General features: G+C 45.5%; 1 protein-coding gene across 1 annotated transcript in view; it reads right to left on the reverse strand.

Annotated features, from left to right (window-relative positions):
- The window catches only part of LOC114294967 (uncharacterized), a 32,861-nt gene that overhangs the window by 8,461 nt on the left and 7,916 nt on the right, over positions 1 to 16,484 (reverse strand). The window lies entirely within an intron of this gene.

Genomic DNA, 16,484 nt, shown 5'->3' on the forward strand with positions numbered 1-16,484 from the left:
CAAAAGATGATGCAAAAGGGGACAAATTATGCATGCAAGTGTGCACACACCAAGGCCCATCACCCAAGCATGGAGGACTACTCTCAAGAACACTCAAAGGTGATATACATGGACATTAAACACTCATGTTAAACTCTGAAAAGCATTCCAAGAATGATGCCAAAACATGCTAGGGAATGGATGCAAAAATGAAAGGGATTCAAGGCCACAAAAGAGAGCATTGCTCAACACCTACCCCAAGCACTCATGGCGTGAACTAAGCAACCAAAAAAAAGAGTTTCTATGCAATCAAAATATACCCCAAAACCCACTGATATGGTAGCCTCAAATGCCTAAACATGGTATCATACACAATGACTCATTTCTAGGCATAAAAGAACAATCCTTCAAGGCATGAAAGGAATGATGAATGCAAGCATACAAGCATGGATTAGGGACTGAAATAACATGGGAAGTGATTCCAAATCGCTGAAATAACCCGACTAAAGCATGCTCATGACTCACACCCTCAAGGCTCACAAGCCAAAATACAAATGGGCTACCCTAAACACGGCAAATATGACCAAAACAGTTCCCAACAGACCTCAAGCATGGTAAGACATGGCTAAGAACTTCACAAAGTTAGGCCAAAACATGAGAGCATGGTAGACTAAATACATGATGCACTTATAGGCAAAAGAGAGGAATACAAAGCAAGTATATTAAGCATGGAAGGGGTCACTAATCTGACCAAAAACAGAGGCATAATATGACCCAATAACACCCAAAAACCTCTGAAATGAAGCCAAGAACAACTAATCATACATGCTACCCTTATGGGCCAAAAATGCAAACAAAAGAGAGACCAAGGGAGAGGGGTGTCCCTCCCCTATGCAAGACTTCAAAACCCCTTCTTCACCACTGAAAATCCACTGGATTTCAGTGGTGAGAAGGCCAATACACAAAAGTCCCCAAAGCTTATCAAAGAGAGCACAAAAAGGGCCAAACAAGGCCTAAGAGGGAGAGGTCGACCCCCAACACCGAAATGACCTTAATGAAAGATCTTAAGCATGCAAATACAAGACTTTTTTTAGTTATACACAAAGCTTAAATCAGCATGCAAGATAGGCTACAGACTAGTGAAAGATTGGGGAATATAAAGTAAATAGTGTTACCCTTGAAGAACACTTCAAGAACAGCAAGCTCAGCCCTCTTCTTCTGATCAAAACCGACCTAAAGCTCCAAGAACAAACCCTCAAGACCTCCAAAGTCGAAGTATGGTGTAATAGTAGGTGACTTAGTACAAAACTAAGAACTAAATACACTTTTAGACCCTCAAAGACACACAAATGAAGAGAGAGTGGGAGATATAGAGAGAGAAGATATATATATCATAATATATATGTTTTAGGTCTGATTTTGTTGAACCTCTCAAATGGAGAAGAGAGGTCTTCTTATATAGACAAGGCAAAGGCTTGAAGCGTCTTAAAGAAGCTAAATGAAAGGGTCAAAGGGACCAAGCTTCTAAGAGAAGCTATCCCAAAGATCCAAGCTTCTTGAGGAAGCTAAGACAAAGGGCCAAGCTTCCTCAAGAAGCTTGAGCAAACGGTGTAATCTTCTAGAAGAAGTTTGGATCAAAAAAATGGGCAAAGGGGCCAAAACAGCCACACACGTGTGTGGGGGGAGGGTCTGTGCATCCCAGCTGGCACAGTTGGCATGCACCATGCCTGCAAGAGGCAACAATGTGGTACCGGCCAGAAAAGGAGGCCATCGGCCAACTAAATGGTCGGTCGACCACACAAAGTGCCGACTGGCCATCACCAATGGCCGGTGGCAAGAAGACACGGCCGGTGGCCTCAAGTCATGGCCGGTGAGGAGTGGGGATGGCCAACAAGCCATTCCCTGCCCTCCAGACAAAAACACAAGTGTTTGGTGCAAAACCAAACACAACACAGTCGAGTCGAGAGGTCCTAAGGCAAGGCGTGTAGCCGAGACCTCCGGGAACTCAAGACGAACACAAACGTGAATGATCACCGAGTGTTCAAACGGTGACGTCCAAGTCTTGAGGGCGGTCAAAAATGGGGTGTCTACAGTTGCCCCTCTTTGACAGAACTCGAAAGTCATAACAATGACGGAAGTGAGTATCAAAGCCCAGAGACGGCCCATTTTTGACAAGACCGAAGACTTGGACAATGGATACAGGCTTCAAACAAAGATATGCGCCCGAAGGCAAGGGCAAAATGCAACTAATAATGCAAGAAGCTGAGCATAACTTATGATCATGCAAAGAAAACTGTAACGAAGCATATACATACAATAAATGCAACAGTTTTAAGCAGTCTAACATGAATCCAACTACACTATAATGCAGAAAGGATGTAAGAGAATTATGTAATTCTCGCTACGTTTCACGCGGAGAATACAATACCTGTTCGGTTCGTCTGGTTGCACCAGCCTCAAATGAACCGTACGTACAATATCATGTCTGTAAAATAGAGAAACTTAACAGGTACAATATCATTAGCAGCATGCATGACAATGCAATTGAAAGTTCGTGATAACGCAAATTGAGTGGGAAGCATAACAATGCAACTAAAGGCAAGCATAACAATGCTATGAAGGCCTAAACACATGTAAGTAAAGAACACGTGACAACGTGCACAATGTGTGAAGATATAGACACATGTAAGTAAAGCGTACGCGACAACGCATGCAATGTGTATAGAAAGGGATTCGAATACATGTAAGTAAAGCATAACGCGACAACACATGCAATGTGTATAGAAAGGAACTTGAACACATGTAAGTAAAGCACAACGCGACAACGCATGCAATGTGTATAGAAAGGAACTTGAACACATGTAAGTAAAACATAACGCGACAACGCATGCAATGTGTATAAAAAGGAACTTGAACACAAGTAAGTAAAGCATAACGCGACAATGCATGGAAGGTGTATAAAAAGAAACTTGAACACACGTAAGTAAAGAATAACGCGACAACGCATGCAATGTGTATAAAAAGGAACTTGAACACATGTAAGTAAAGCATAACCGGACAACTCATGCAATGTGTATAAAAAGGAATTAGAATGCATGTACAGCATAAGTATAGTGAAGGCATGCTACTCGCATTTGTTGAGATGCAACCAAATCAAGACGAGACATTTGTTGAAGGCAGGATGCGTAATGAGCGTGCTAATCATAGTCATATCAAAGTAATGTAATACAACATGTTTAAAGCAATTTGCGGACACCACGAGGTACAAAAGGATACGGGAAAGGATGCTCCTTGCACGCACCGAACATCGCACACAGGAGACATGGCTCGAGGTCAACACGAAGACCAGTTAACATTCCAAAGCGCACTTTCTTGCACTATCTCGAGTAATGAAGGTGCTAAACCATATAATTGACCCAAACAAAGGCGCGGGAGGTGCATCTATCATAGGGGGAGGCCACCGGTGTTAATCCAAACACTCTGCTACCATGCTCTCCCTTTGCTTTACTTTCCTTTTCTACTGTTAGTTTTAAGCACATTGCACTGCCTCGGGCAGATTTTACTTTCTTCAAAACTATACATCTTTTTGCAGAAGACATGATGGAAATGAAACAACTATTTTGTTCAAAAAGGCGTTACATTTGCACGTTCTATGCACCTCATCGCATGGCATCACATAACAATGTGAATGAAAATGAAATTTTGTTTGAAAATTAAGCACTTGCATCATAATAATTAGGTGGTGAGCTGACCAACGACAAAATAACTCGATAAGCAACAACAAAGAACTCGATAAGCTGACCAGGTGTAAATACAACTCGATAAGCAAATGCAAAGACTTGAGGAATGTGACATACAACTCGATAAGCAAATGCAAAGACTTGAGGAATGTGACATACAACTCGATAAGCAAATGTACAATAGCTCGATAAACAAATAGACGTGACTTCGCAAGATCACCACCGGAAGGCATCGGGGGAGGTTCCAACCACAATTCTTTAGCATGTTCAACTCATAAACAGCTTATGGAATAAGAGGGAGGGCCATCGGCCAGAGGGAAAGGCCATCAGCCATGAGAGATAGTCATCGGCCAAAAGTGGTGGTCGGTCGGCACTACATTTGGCCGGCCGGCCAAAAATGGCAAAGACCACCAGAATGCTGACACCTGTCCTCCACTCACACTTTATCCCCTACAAAGAGCCTCAGCTTCGTAGTTTTCCTCAATTCAACACTGATTTGCTCCAAATGGAAGAGTTTCTTGCCCAGAATCACATAGCTTGGATTGCCAACTTGGATGGCTCGGAAAAGCTAAATTTTCGAGGCTTCAACATGAATGCACTATTCACTCTGAGTCGTACTCCGCTGCACCTTCCGTTTCTCTATACCGCGGTAGGGTTTTGGAATCCGGTGACACATGTCTTTAGCTTTGGCGGGCAAGAGGTGTGTCCTACATTCGAAGATTTCCAAGCTTTGATGGAATCTGAGCGCAATGAAGAAGTCTTGCCTTAGCTTCGCTTCGGCCACGCCCAAGCCTTAGGAAAAACGTGTGGGCTCTCAATACCCGACGCTCGATCTTTGATTTGTGACGGAACGTTGGATGTTCCGAGTTTGACTTGCCGATTTTCCGATGCCGGTGACCGCGGTGACCATCATTGGCAAGGTTTTCGGCAATATGCACTTTGTTTGTGCATGCTATCTCATTTCTTACTTGCCTCAAGCTCCAGAGGATCTAGTGTCCGGTTGATCGAGGTTGCCCAAGGCTTGAAGAAGGGCAAAAGCTACATTGCCATGACTCTGGCCGAAACATTGATGGGCTTGGATGCCTTTTATCACCGAGAGACGACCAGATTTGCGGGGAGTCCACTACTGCTACAGGTAATGTTTTCCACCCAATCTCACATATGTATTGCTTACATCACTCGGCCCTCGAGCTCGGTTTTTCTCACAAAACCCTTTTCTCACTTTTCTCTCATCGTACACCTCTCTATTCTTTATTCTCTCATTTTTCATCCCTTCCCAGGTGTGGTTGATGGACAAGTTGCATGTTGTGGACTCTAGCCCAGCATATTCAGCTCGTGGCTACTTCTTCCGACAACGCCTGGTCGATGCCCTTGATAAAGGCTGGTGGTTTGACTGGATGTACAGTTTGTCCGCAGACCACATTGCTTGGCGGTGCCCTTGGCTTAACCTACCGGCGATAGGCTACAGCATGTCCCGGTAGACCGAGATTCAGTTGATTGGCTTGGCGCACTACGTGTTCTACTTTCCTTTTCGGTTCTAGCGCCAGTTCGGCCATGATCAGATTTGCCCGCCGGAGGAAATAGAGTACCCAGCTGCATTCCCAGTCCGAGGTGCGCAACTTGCTTGGTACGCCATAGCATGGAGGACTAGAGAACTTCTAGCCCCCGCTCCCACTTTCAGTTGCACTTTTTTTGATGAGTGCATAGATTGGCTTAATGAAGAGGCACAAATTGGGCCCAGCTTGGCATCGGAGGCTTTAACCAGCTCTGGGAGGGGGCGCAGGAGCACCTGACTTATCTATGCCCCGAATTTATTGCTTTATTAGTACTTTCAAGTTTTCTTTATGAATGTAATAAAAAGCAACTTCAATTTGTATGCAAAAGCAAGAGAACTCTGTATTGAAATCAATTAGATTGAAGGTTGTGGGTACTGAAAATTTTCCTCTTTGGTCAAAAAATGGTCTAAGTTGTAAAAAGGTTAATTTGAACAAAGTCAACTTTTATCAAAACTTTTCAAAACCATTTTTGATATGGATCAGAACTGGACACGCCTAAGATTTGTCACTGAGATGCACAACCTCGGATCCTAGCAACTGGAAAGTTCCCCCTAGTCTGAATAGTACCGCCGCACTTCATGGCAACGGAAAGTTGCCCTTAGTCTGAAAAGCACTCACTGGAGATCATAACCGAACTCTTGAATGCTGAATAGACAAAGATGGCCGAGATGATCAAATGGACAAAGTTGATCGGGAAAAAGTTTATGGCTGAACTTTAGGATGAAGTTGCCTACGTATTCCAAAGATAGGAATCAAGCCTTACGTAGTTCAGGCTAAGGTATACTCGAGTATTTTCACTCTTCTTTTGCGCTCTAACTTTTGTCAAGGCCGCCATTTGCGGGTTTTCAACATTGCGAGCTCAGTTTTTATAATTTCAAATTTTCTATGCTCTAACTTTTGCCTAGGTCGCCCTTTCCGGTTTTCGGCCTAGCAAGCCTCTCAGGGGTAATATTTCTTCAACTTGTCCATGTTGATCGGCTGTGAGAACTCTAGGCCATCTAGGTCCATCATAACCATAGCTCCACCTGACCAGATAGACTTGATGATGTAAGGGCCAGTCCAATTGGGTCTGAACTTGCCCCCAGGGTCATGGATGGGAGCTCAGTTGTCTTTGAGCACCAAATCTCCTTCTTTTAGATTCCTGGACTTAACTTTCTTGTTGAAAGCCCAGGCAATTCTGCGCTGATAACCTTGAACATGGTACAGTGCTTTCAGTCTTCTTTCGTCAAAGAGCATGAGTTCCTCAAATCTACGCTGCTGCCAATCTGCTTCGGCTATTTGACATTCAGCCAATACTCGCAATGACAGAACCTCAATTTCAATAGGTAGAACAGCCTCCATCCCATAAACTAATGAGTATGGGTCGCCCCAGTAGAAGTTCTAATCGAAGTCCAATAGCCCCACAGAGCAAACGACTGCTTATCTAGCCAATCCCGGCAGGTTTCCACCATCTTCTGCAGTATGTGCTTGATGTTCTTGTTGACGGCATCAACCGCTCCATTGGTTTGTGGCTGGTATGTGGATGACTTATGAAAAGCCACGTTGTATTTCTCCAACAAGTCAATCACTTCCTTCTTGAAGTGGGAACCATTATCTGAAATGACATCATTTGGGACCCCATATCGACAGATGATGTTGTTTCTGATAAACTTTGCAATGTGCGGCGCCTTCAACACCGCATAAGATTGGGCCTCAACCCACTTCATGAAATAATCTATCGCAACTAAGATGAACTCATGCCCATTTGACCCTTTCGGAGTAACAGCCCCGATCACATCGATTCCCTAAACTGAAAATGGCCATGGCGAAGTCATATTGTATAGCTTCGACGGCGGAATGTTTATATGGTTTGCATGGATCTGACATTTGTGGTATCGCCGAACAAAGCCGATACAATCCTCCTCCATGGTGGACCAATAATAACCTTGTCTGAGGATCTTTCGCGCTAGCATTACCCCATTCATATGCGCACTGCATTCCCCTCCATAGATGGCCTCCATCAGGCGTTTCGACTCTTCAGCTTCAACGCACAGCTTATGCATTCCCAGATGACCTCTCTTGTACAATTTACCACCGCAGATGATGAACTGAACGGCCATTCTTCTGATTGCCCTTTTATCCTTGGCATTTACCCTTGGTGGATACGCTTCCTTCTCCAAGAAATTCCAAATATCGTAATACCAGGGGTTCTCATCTTGAACCTCATCTATAGCGGCAATTGACTCGTAAGCCGACACAAATTTCTGGTCGATAATGACTGGACGCATCCGGACTCCAAACAGGATGTCTATCATGGAAGATAGAGTTGCAAGTGAATCTGCGAACCTGTTGTTTTCTCTTAGTAGATAAGTGAAGTTTAGCTTCTCAAACTGAGGAACCAGCAGGTCCAAGGTCTGATGGTACATTATCATCTTTTCTTCTTTGACTTTCCAATCCCCCTTAGCTTGGGATACAACAAGGTTTGAGTCCCCAATAACGTCCAATAGTCTTGCCCCTAGTTCCAGGGCTGCTTCTAGACCGGCAATGCATGCCTCATATTCTGCTTCATTGTTCGAGACTTTGAATCAGAGTTTAAATGCTAAAGGGATACGAGAATGGTCAGGTGCTATTAGCAACACCCCTATCCCATACCCATATTGGTTTGACGCTCCGTCAAAGTACATCGTCCAAGTTTCGTCTTCGATATGCAAAATGGCCTCATCTGGGAATAAATACTCAACTGCTTCACCTCCTTCCATGGGATGATCGGCTAAGAATTCTGCTACTGCCCTTCCCTTGACTGACTTGCGCATCACATATTTCAGATCGAATTCGGAAAGCAACAACAACCAACGAGCTAGCCTACCCATAAGTGCCGGTTTCTCGAAAAGATATTTGATGGGATCCAGTTGTGAAACCAACATTACGGAGTGAGCTCACAGGTAGTGCCGCAGCTTCCTAGTAGCCCATACCAAGGCTAAGCAAGCCTTCTCTAATGGTGTGTAGCGAGTCTCATACTCTAGCATCTTCTTGCTCAGATAGTAGATGGCTCTCTCCACTTTGTCCTCTGATTCTTGCGCGAGCATACAGCCCATTGTAGTCTCAGTTACTGAAAGGTATAATATCAACGGTCTCCCCGGTTCTGGCAGTGACAACACGGGTGGATTCTGTAAGTATTCCTTGATTTGTTCGAAAGCAGCTTGGCATCGGCCATCCCATTGGAACTTCTTTCCTTTCTTCAGGAGGCCAAAAAGTGGTTCACAAGTCGAGGTTAATTTTGAGATAAACCGTCTTATGAATTGCACTTTACCCAGAAAGCCTCGCACCTCCTTTTCAGTCCTTGGAGGTGGCATTTCTAAGATGGCCTTGATTTTGGAAGGGTCGACTTCGATACCTCTCTGTGTAATCAGAAACCCCAGTATTTTTCCCGCTGTAACGCCAAACGTACACTTCTGAGGATTCAGCCACAACTGAAATTCTCTGATCCTTTGGAAGAACTTTTGCAAAGCGGGGTAGTGGCCCTCTCTTTCTTTCAACTTGACAATCATGTCATCCACGTACACCTCTACCTCTTTGGGGATCATGTCGTGTAATATTATGGTCGCGGCCCGTTGATATATAGCTCCAGCATTCTTCAACCCAAATGGCATTACTCTGTAGCAGTATGTCCCCCACGAGGTAGTGAAAGCAGTCTTCTCCCGATCTTTAGGCGCCATCACAATCTGATTGTAGCCTGAGAAGCCATTCATGAACGAAAGCAAAGCATGCCCCACTGTGAAGTCTACTAACTCATCGATATGCAGTAAAGGAAAGTCATCATTCGGAATGCCTCTGTTCAAATCCCTGAAATCCACGCATACCATGATCCTGCCATCCTTCTTCGGTACTGGAACAATATTGGCCAACCAAGTCGGGTATTCGGATACCAGCAAGAAGCCTACGTCGATTTGGTTGGTGACCTTTTCCTTAATCTTGATGGCCCAGTCCGGGCGGATCCTTCTGAGTTTTTGCTTGATGGGTCGGGCCTCGGGATCAAGAGGGATCTGGTGCTGTACAATCTCAGGATCGATTCCAGGCATGTCTTCGTAGGACCACGCGAAAACATCTTTGAAATCCTTGAATAAAGCAACTAAGCGCTTGCGTTCCTCCGAAGACAACGTGGACCCAATCTGGACCAGCCGCGGGTCCTTCTCAATACCAACATTCACAGTAGTGATTTCATCCACTAAGGGTTTAATGAATCTCTCCTGCTCTTGTTCAATTAAGCGTTGCAAAACCGGAGAAATTTCTTCCTCGTCGTTTTCATCAAAATTTTGAAAGTCCTGATCAAAACAATTAAATCAAAGGCATAGAAAAGTACTCAGAAACTACAGCCACATCATTCTTATTAAGCACATCCAAATCGTCCAATTCTTCGATTACAACAGACTCAAAAGAGAAAGAAAAAGACGACCTGGACAGGACTGTGGCATCTGGGTTGTCACCCCCAGGAATACCCAACTCAGACTCAGTCGAGCTGGAACTTGATTCCAACTCACAAGACTCGGTGGAATCAGATTCCGGCTCACTACCTGACCTGGTGCTGCTTGACAAAAATCCCTCCTCGTACTACCAAATGAGAGAAGGTGCGATAGATGCATCCAAAATGTTTGCGGGTAGGTCCGCAGCCATTTCATTCCCGATCATGGACACCGAGAAGTTATCCCCCAAGCACTTCTGTTCGATCAGAAGATCAGAAAGTAGACAAGCCAGTGCTACGCCCATTTCAATTTCAATGTCCTCAGACTTCAATTTCTTGCTCTGCTCAGCCTCAGCTAACGGGTTCGTCTGCTCTTCGGCAACGTCATCCCCAGATAACTGTAAGTCGAAGAAGATCTCAAACCCTGGCACGCGCTTCCTCTCCGCGTTCAACCATGGCTCTGGGAAGCCACAAAGCGGAAAGTCCTCCCCTTCCCGGACGAAGCGTCCGTTTAGGGTACCCTGGATGGGTCGGTGCATTAACTCAAAAGGCTTCCCTGCCTGCTTCGCTCTGGTTCTCCCAGCCATCTCCTTGCATTTCCTTATCCAATCATCTTTGGTGCGCAGATAACCCAAGCCAAAGGTATGTGGGTTGTGTGGCGCTTCGGCCAATGTTGCGACGCCCTTCCGGCCACTCTTTCCCAATCCCATCACGGGGATGTGTTGGAGCTTATTCATGAGGTATACTGACTGAGCACTGACATACAACCCTTCATTAACAGCCATGATGTTTTGCACAACCCAAGCCTCAGCTAGGGTAAAACCCGACATGAACACATCCTCCATACCGTGCTCAATTTCCAAAACTGGCGTAGATACTTCCGGCGGTGAATGGATCGACGAATTTCCAAAAACAATGGCTACTCTTTTCCATGGGGGTATTTCACCATCTGATGCGAGGTAGAAGAAACTGCCTTCACTTGATGCAGCCACGGCCGCCCCAAGAGTAGATTGAAAGTGGCGGGAACCTCTAGGACGTGAAAGTCAATTTCATGCTGCCCCAGCCCAACCTTGGTCTGAATTTTCACTGTCCCCATGACTTCTCTGCTTGTGTTGTCGTGTGCCCGAATCACCTGGGCTGTCGGCACAAAGTCCGCGGTCTTTAAATCGATTGCATAGGCAGTCTTTGCTGGACACACATTGATGGCGGACCCTGTGTCAATAAGAACCACCGGTATCCATTTATTTCTACACTCCACAGAGATGTAGAGTGGCTTGTTGTGATTCACATCCTCAGGTGGCAATTCCTTGTCGGAGAAAGTTAACATCGGGGTAGCTCCTCCCAGAAAAACTAAGCCCACCAGCTGTTCGGGCGTGGTGTCTATTGAGAGCTTGGCCTTGTCCATGGCCGATAAGACAGCTTGTCGATGCACTCGCGATGCTATAAGCAGTCCCCAAATAGAGATGTCTGCTTGTATCTTTTTAAGCTGTTTGAGCACAGCCTCATCTTCAAGTAACTTCTCCTTCTGTTTTTCAGCTTCCTTATCCTTCCCAGACGCCTCTGGCTGATCTAGATGTGGAGGCTGGAAATACCGTCCACTCCTTGTCATATGATTGACCTCGCCGATGTACCAGGTATCATCCGGCTGGTTACTTCCCCAATCCTCATTCGTGTGGGCAAGACATAGATCGTCGTCTTCCCACCACATTCTATCGGCAGTCGACAGACACCTGTCCGGCTCCGGTATGATCACACTCGCAGTACTTTCCATCCACATGCTCGTAGCATTCTCCGTCCTTGTATACGCAGCACTTTCAGTTCCCACATGGGCTTTAGCTTTCCTGATTCTCTCAAAATCCTCAAACCTTTCTTGTTCTGACTGTGTCAATACAGCTAGCTGTTCCATAATTCCTGTATTCAAAATGCTCCGATCCTGAGCGAAATTCTCGACACCGACGCTCTCCGGCGATGTACTCTGTTCTTCGGCCCTTTCGGCCGTCACTGACATTCTCGCCCCTGTCGTGCCTCGTTCTAGTTGGAACTCTTCCACAACATCCAGTTGATCATCCAGCCACCCGGTAGCCTCTACCGATTCCTCATAATCAAACCAGTTGACTGTTGCGTCCCCTGGATCTTGGTCATTGAAAACTAGAGGCTGGCAAGGTCCTCTTCCACAGTCGTCAAACCATCTGTCCTCTATCCAAATCCATCCCCTTGGATCACACACAGTTCTGCCCCTGCCGGCAATTCCACACTTGATCTATCCTGGCCTGCCGACAAAATGTAGTCACTCGGACTGTATACCTTTTCAACGAAACTCCCAGATTCCTTAGATTCTGGCTCAACAACCCCATTCTCCTCTGAAACTTCCCCTGTTCTGTCTTTGACAGTCACCACCATTGGTTCAGGTTGGGTTCTGGAGATGTGTAACATGCACAAGTCAGTGCAATCAAGAAGGAACACCTCCGGCTTAGGTAGGTGGGAAGGAGTGATATATATGCTAGGATCGTAAGCCACGAGCCCAGTCTGGATAAAGTTGATTCTTTTGGGAGGTGGAGCTTGGTTGTGCGGTGGGAGAGGGTTTGTTGCAACATTGGGTTTCTCGGGAGGCAAAATCACCCCGTTATCAATGAGATCTTGAACCTCATGACGTAATCGGAAGCACTGGTCGGTGTCATGACCGTGCTGTTGGTGAAATGCGCAATATTTGGCTGGGTTGTGGGTAGGGAGAAGTCTTTCCGGTAATGGCCGCGACTCTAGGGGCTTCAAGTGCCCTTTTCTGATTAAAACCCCCAGAGCTTTGGACAGGGGCATATACAGTGGAGCGAAGGTTCTTTGGTTTTTGGGTGGGTATTTGGCTGTTTGTGTATGGCTTCCGGACGCACCGGAGAATGGCGTAGCTGCCATGGGTCTTGGAGGGGGAGGCGGAATGGTGGTGACCACGCTCACTTCTGAGGCTCTTGCAGTTGTAACGCCGCTCGGGCCTACATTGTTGTTGCGATTGAAAGTTCTTCTGGGTTGCTCCCGGTCATTATCAACTAAGCCCTGCTTCAAGGCATCCTCGATCTGTACTCCCATCTCATGCAGATCTGAAAAGGTAGGGAAGGGGAGCACGATCATTTTCTGCATCAGCTTAGGCTAGAGATTGCGCACAATCATCCTGATCTGATCTTTATCTGTGGGCCTTAGGGTCATCATCGAGGCCTTGGCCCTCCATCTGGTCACGAACTCCAAAAAGCTCTCCTTAGGCTCCTGCCTTGTCGTCTCGAGGTCACGGGTCGTAATCTCGATTTGCATGTTATACGAGTATTGTGCAATGAAGGTCTCAGCCATCTCGTCCCAGTTTCTCTTGACATCATCTTCTAATTTGGCATACCATATGGCCGCCACACCCGACAGGGTCCGGCCGAATAGAGACAACTTCTGCAGTCTGGTGAGGCCCATTGGCCTTAAGATATCTGAAAACAATCTCAGGTGCACCATGGGATCCCCGGATCTATCAAATCAGTCGATATGCGGCATTTTGAATCTGTCAAGCAGTGTCACAACTGTATCGGTATATCCATCTTCAATGTCAAGGATGGTCTTGACTCCTTGGGATTTCTTGAACAGTTTTTCAAGCTTGCTCAACTTCAATGCTGTGGCATCTGTCTCGAACTCGAAGGGGGAGTCCAGTAGGTTGGTGGGTGTTTTGGATAACTGGGGTAGGATCGGGGGCGGAGGTGGTCCTGTGGGAATGTCCGTATCATTCTGAACATTAGCTGTCTCCCCGAGTGTTGGAACTCCTGGTGAGGGAGGAGCTTAATGCAAAGCAGATGCTCCGGCTTGCTGTTGCAGCCTTACGATTAACTCTGCTTGTTTAGCCACAACTGTGGCCTGTTGTTTGGTGAACTCCGCTTGTCAGACAACGTCTTGCTGCATTGTTTTCATGCTCTCTTGAAGCTGGCGCACCATCTCCTCTAAGCTTGCCATACTACTCTGATCTGATTGAATTACTGGTATATATTCCCTTTCTACGGGAGAAACAAAACCTTGATCTCGACTGTACTCAGGTGGAGTAGACAAAGCCCTCTAAACTGACTGCTGATTTGATATCCTCTGCCTAACTGTCCTCCGTTTAGTAACCGAGGGTAGTGAGTAGTACACTGGTTGTCCATCTACCAGATCCTCAGATCGATGGAGTCGACGACCTCTAGTCCAGAGTGCTTGGGGAATATCTACTGGGTTAGAAGCAATCGTGCTAAACAACCCTAGCAAAAGGATAAATAAAGCATATAAGGAAATAAATAAACAGACAAACGGACAGCATAACGGCTTAAATAAACACATGACACGCAGTTGGGCACAACAACACGTAGTCAATAAGCTGAAAAGACTGTTCTCAAATGCTGATTATTATCCCCCCGGAATCACTGTCCTCGAAAAACTGAATCTGACACCCGCAGATAACTGATTCTCAAACACTGGTGCCCGCAGGCCTGATTCTCAAACTTGCAAACTGATTCGCGCATTCCCTGTAGAGATACACTCTAAAAGCACATAGCAAGTAAATGAGAGCCAATACACCCCTATGTTGGGGTAGGGTTTCCCTGTCCTATTTTGTCAGGAGCTAGGGTTTCACTACGCACGCAACGGTTTCAAACAACCTATTATCGGGTAAGCAACCTGTCCTAGTTTGGAATGATCACTATGGATTCCGAATATGCACTAGGTCGAATGTTCAAAAAGGGTGCCCCAGTAAAACCGGGGTTTGTGTTCCCATACCGGAAGAGCCCGCAACCGGTCAGCCTTATGGCACGCTTCTCAAACCGAGCCTCCGATAAATCGCTCAGGAATAACAGATGGCCAACACGGTATCCTAGGCGCACCAATGCACATGCAATGCAAAGAAACACATAAGCGTAGTCAAAACAAGATATCATGAGTTCGAGTCAAGTTCTCTAAATCCCCAACGGAGTCACCAGAAACTGTAGACGCGCCCGTGGGCCCCACGCTACAGTTCGGACTCCATTTTAGTCACGGTTCTTAATCTGAACCAAAGAGTTCAAATCCGGCAAATCGTTTTGACAAAACATATTTTTAGAAAAGAAATGCCAAACATGGACTGCTTTGCCAGATACAGAGTCACCACCTAAATATTTTATTTGGGGGGAATTTAGGAAACCCTGACTCATTTGCCTAAGGCCACGTGTCCGTCATCGCCAAAGTTGTCTCGGCTCGGGAATTTGGGTACGATTGGGGAAGGTCAGCTATGAGCACCCCCTCTCGCCCGATCCAAAGATCGGCCTCTACTAACCATGATATGCAACATGAGGCTAAGTTACAAGGCATGCCAAATGCAAGGTAACCTATCATGCAAGAATGTAAAGTGCCAAGTATGCAATGCTACAATGCGATACAACCTAACATATGATGCAAGCATGGTATAATGTAAGCACGTAATTAGAGGCAATATGTCAAACATGCAACTATACACAAGGAGGGACTTAAACCGAAATAGGAGGCCTCAGCCACACCCCAAAACAGTGGCCAAAAGATGATGCAAAAGGGGACAAATTATGCATGCAAGTGTGCACGCACCAAGGCCCATCACCCAAGCATGGAGGGCTACTCTCAAGAACACTCAAAGATGATATACATGGAAATTAAACACTCATGTTAAACTCTGAAAAGCATTCCAAGAATGATGCCAAAACATGCTAGGGAATGTATGCAAAAATGAAAGGGATTCAAGGCCACAAAAGAGAGCATTGCTCAACACCTACCCCAAGCACTCATGGCGTGAACTAAGAAACCAAAAAAAAGAGTTTCTATGCATCAAAATACACCCCAAAACCCACTGATATGGTAGCCTCAAATGCCTAAACATGGTATCATACACAATGACTGATTTCTAGGCATAAAAGAACAATCCTTCAAGGCATGAAAGGGATGATGAATGCAAGCATACAAGCATGGATTAGGGGTTGAAATAGCAAGAGAAGTGATTCCAAATCGCTAAAATAACCCGACTAAAGCATGCTCATGACTCACACCCTCAAGGCTCACAAGCCAAAATACAAAGAGGCTACCCTAAACATGGCAAACTTGACCAAAATAGTTCCCAACAGACCTCAAGCATGGTAAGACATGGCTAAGAACTTCACAAAGTTAGGCCAAAACATAAGAGCATGATAGACTAAATACATGATGCACTTCTAGGCAAAAGAGAGGAATACAAAGCAAGTATATTAAGCATGGAAGGGGTCACTAATCCGACCAAAAACAAAGGCATAATATGACCCAATAACACCCAAAAACCTCTTAAATGAAGCCAAGAACAACTAATCATACATGCTACCCTTATGGGCCAAAAATGCAAACAAAAGAGAGACCAAGGGAGAGAGGTGTCCCTCCCCTATGCAAGACTTCAAAACCCCTTCTTCACCACTGAAAATCCACTAGATTTTAGTGGTGAGAAGGCCAATACACAAAAGTCCCCAAAGCTTATCAAAGAGAGCACAAAAAGGGCCAAACAAGGCCTAAGAGGGGCAGGTCGACCCCCAACACCGAAATGACCTTAATGAAAGATCTTAAGCATGCAAATACAAGACTTTTTTCAGTTATATACAAAGCTTAAATCAATATGCAACATAGGTTAAAGACTAGTGCAAGATTGGGGAATATAAAGTAAATAGTGTTACCCTTGAAGAACACTTCAAGAACAGCAAGCTCAACCCTCTTCTTCTGATCAAAACCGACCCAAAGCTCCAAGAAAAAACCCTCAAGACC

This window comes from Camellia sinensis, chromosome 6 (genome assembly GCF_055761805.1).
Source record: "Camellia sinensis isolate YWXY chromosome 6, ASM5576180v1, whole genome shotgun sequence".
In the NCBI taxonomy this organism is placed as follows: domain Eukaryota; kingdom Viridiplantae; phylum Streptophyta; class Magnoliopsida; order Ericales; family Theaceae; genus Camellia; species Camellia sinensis.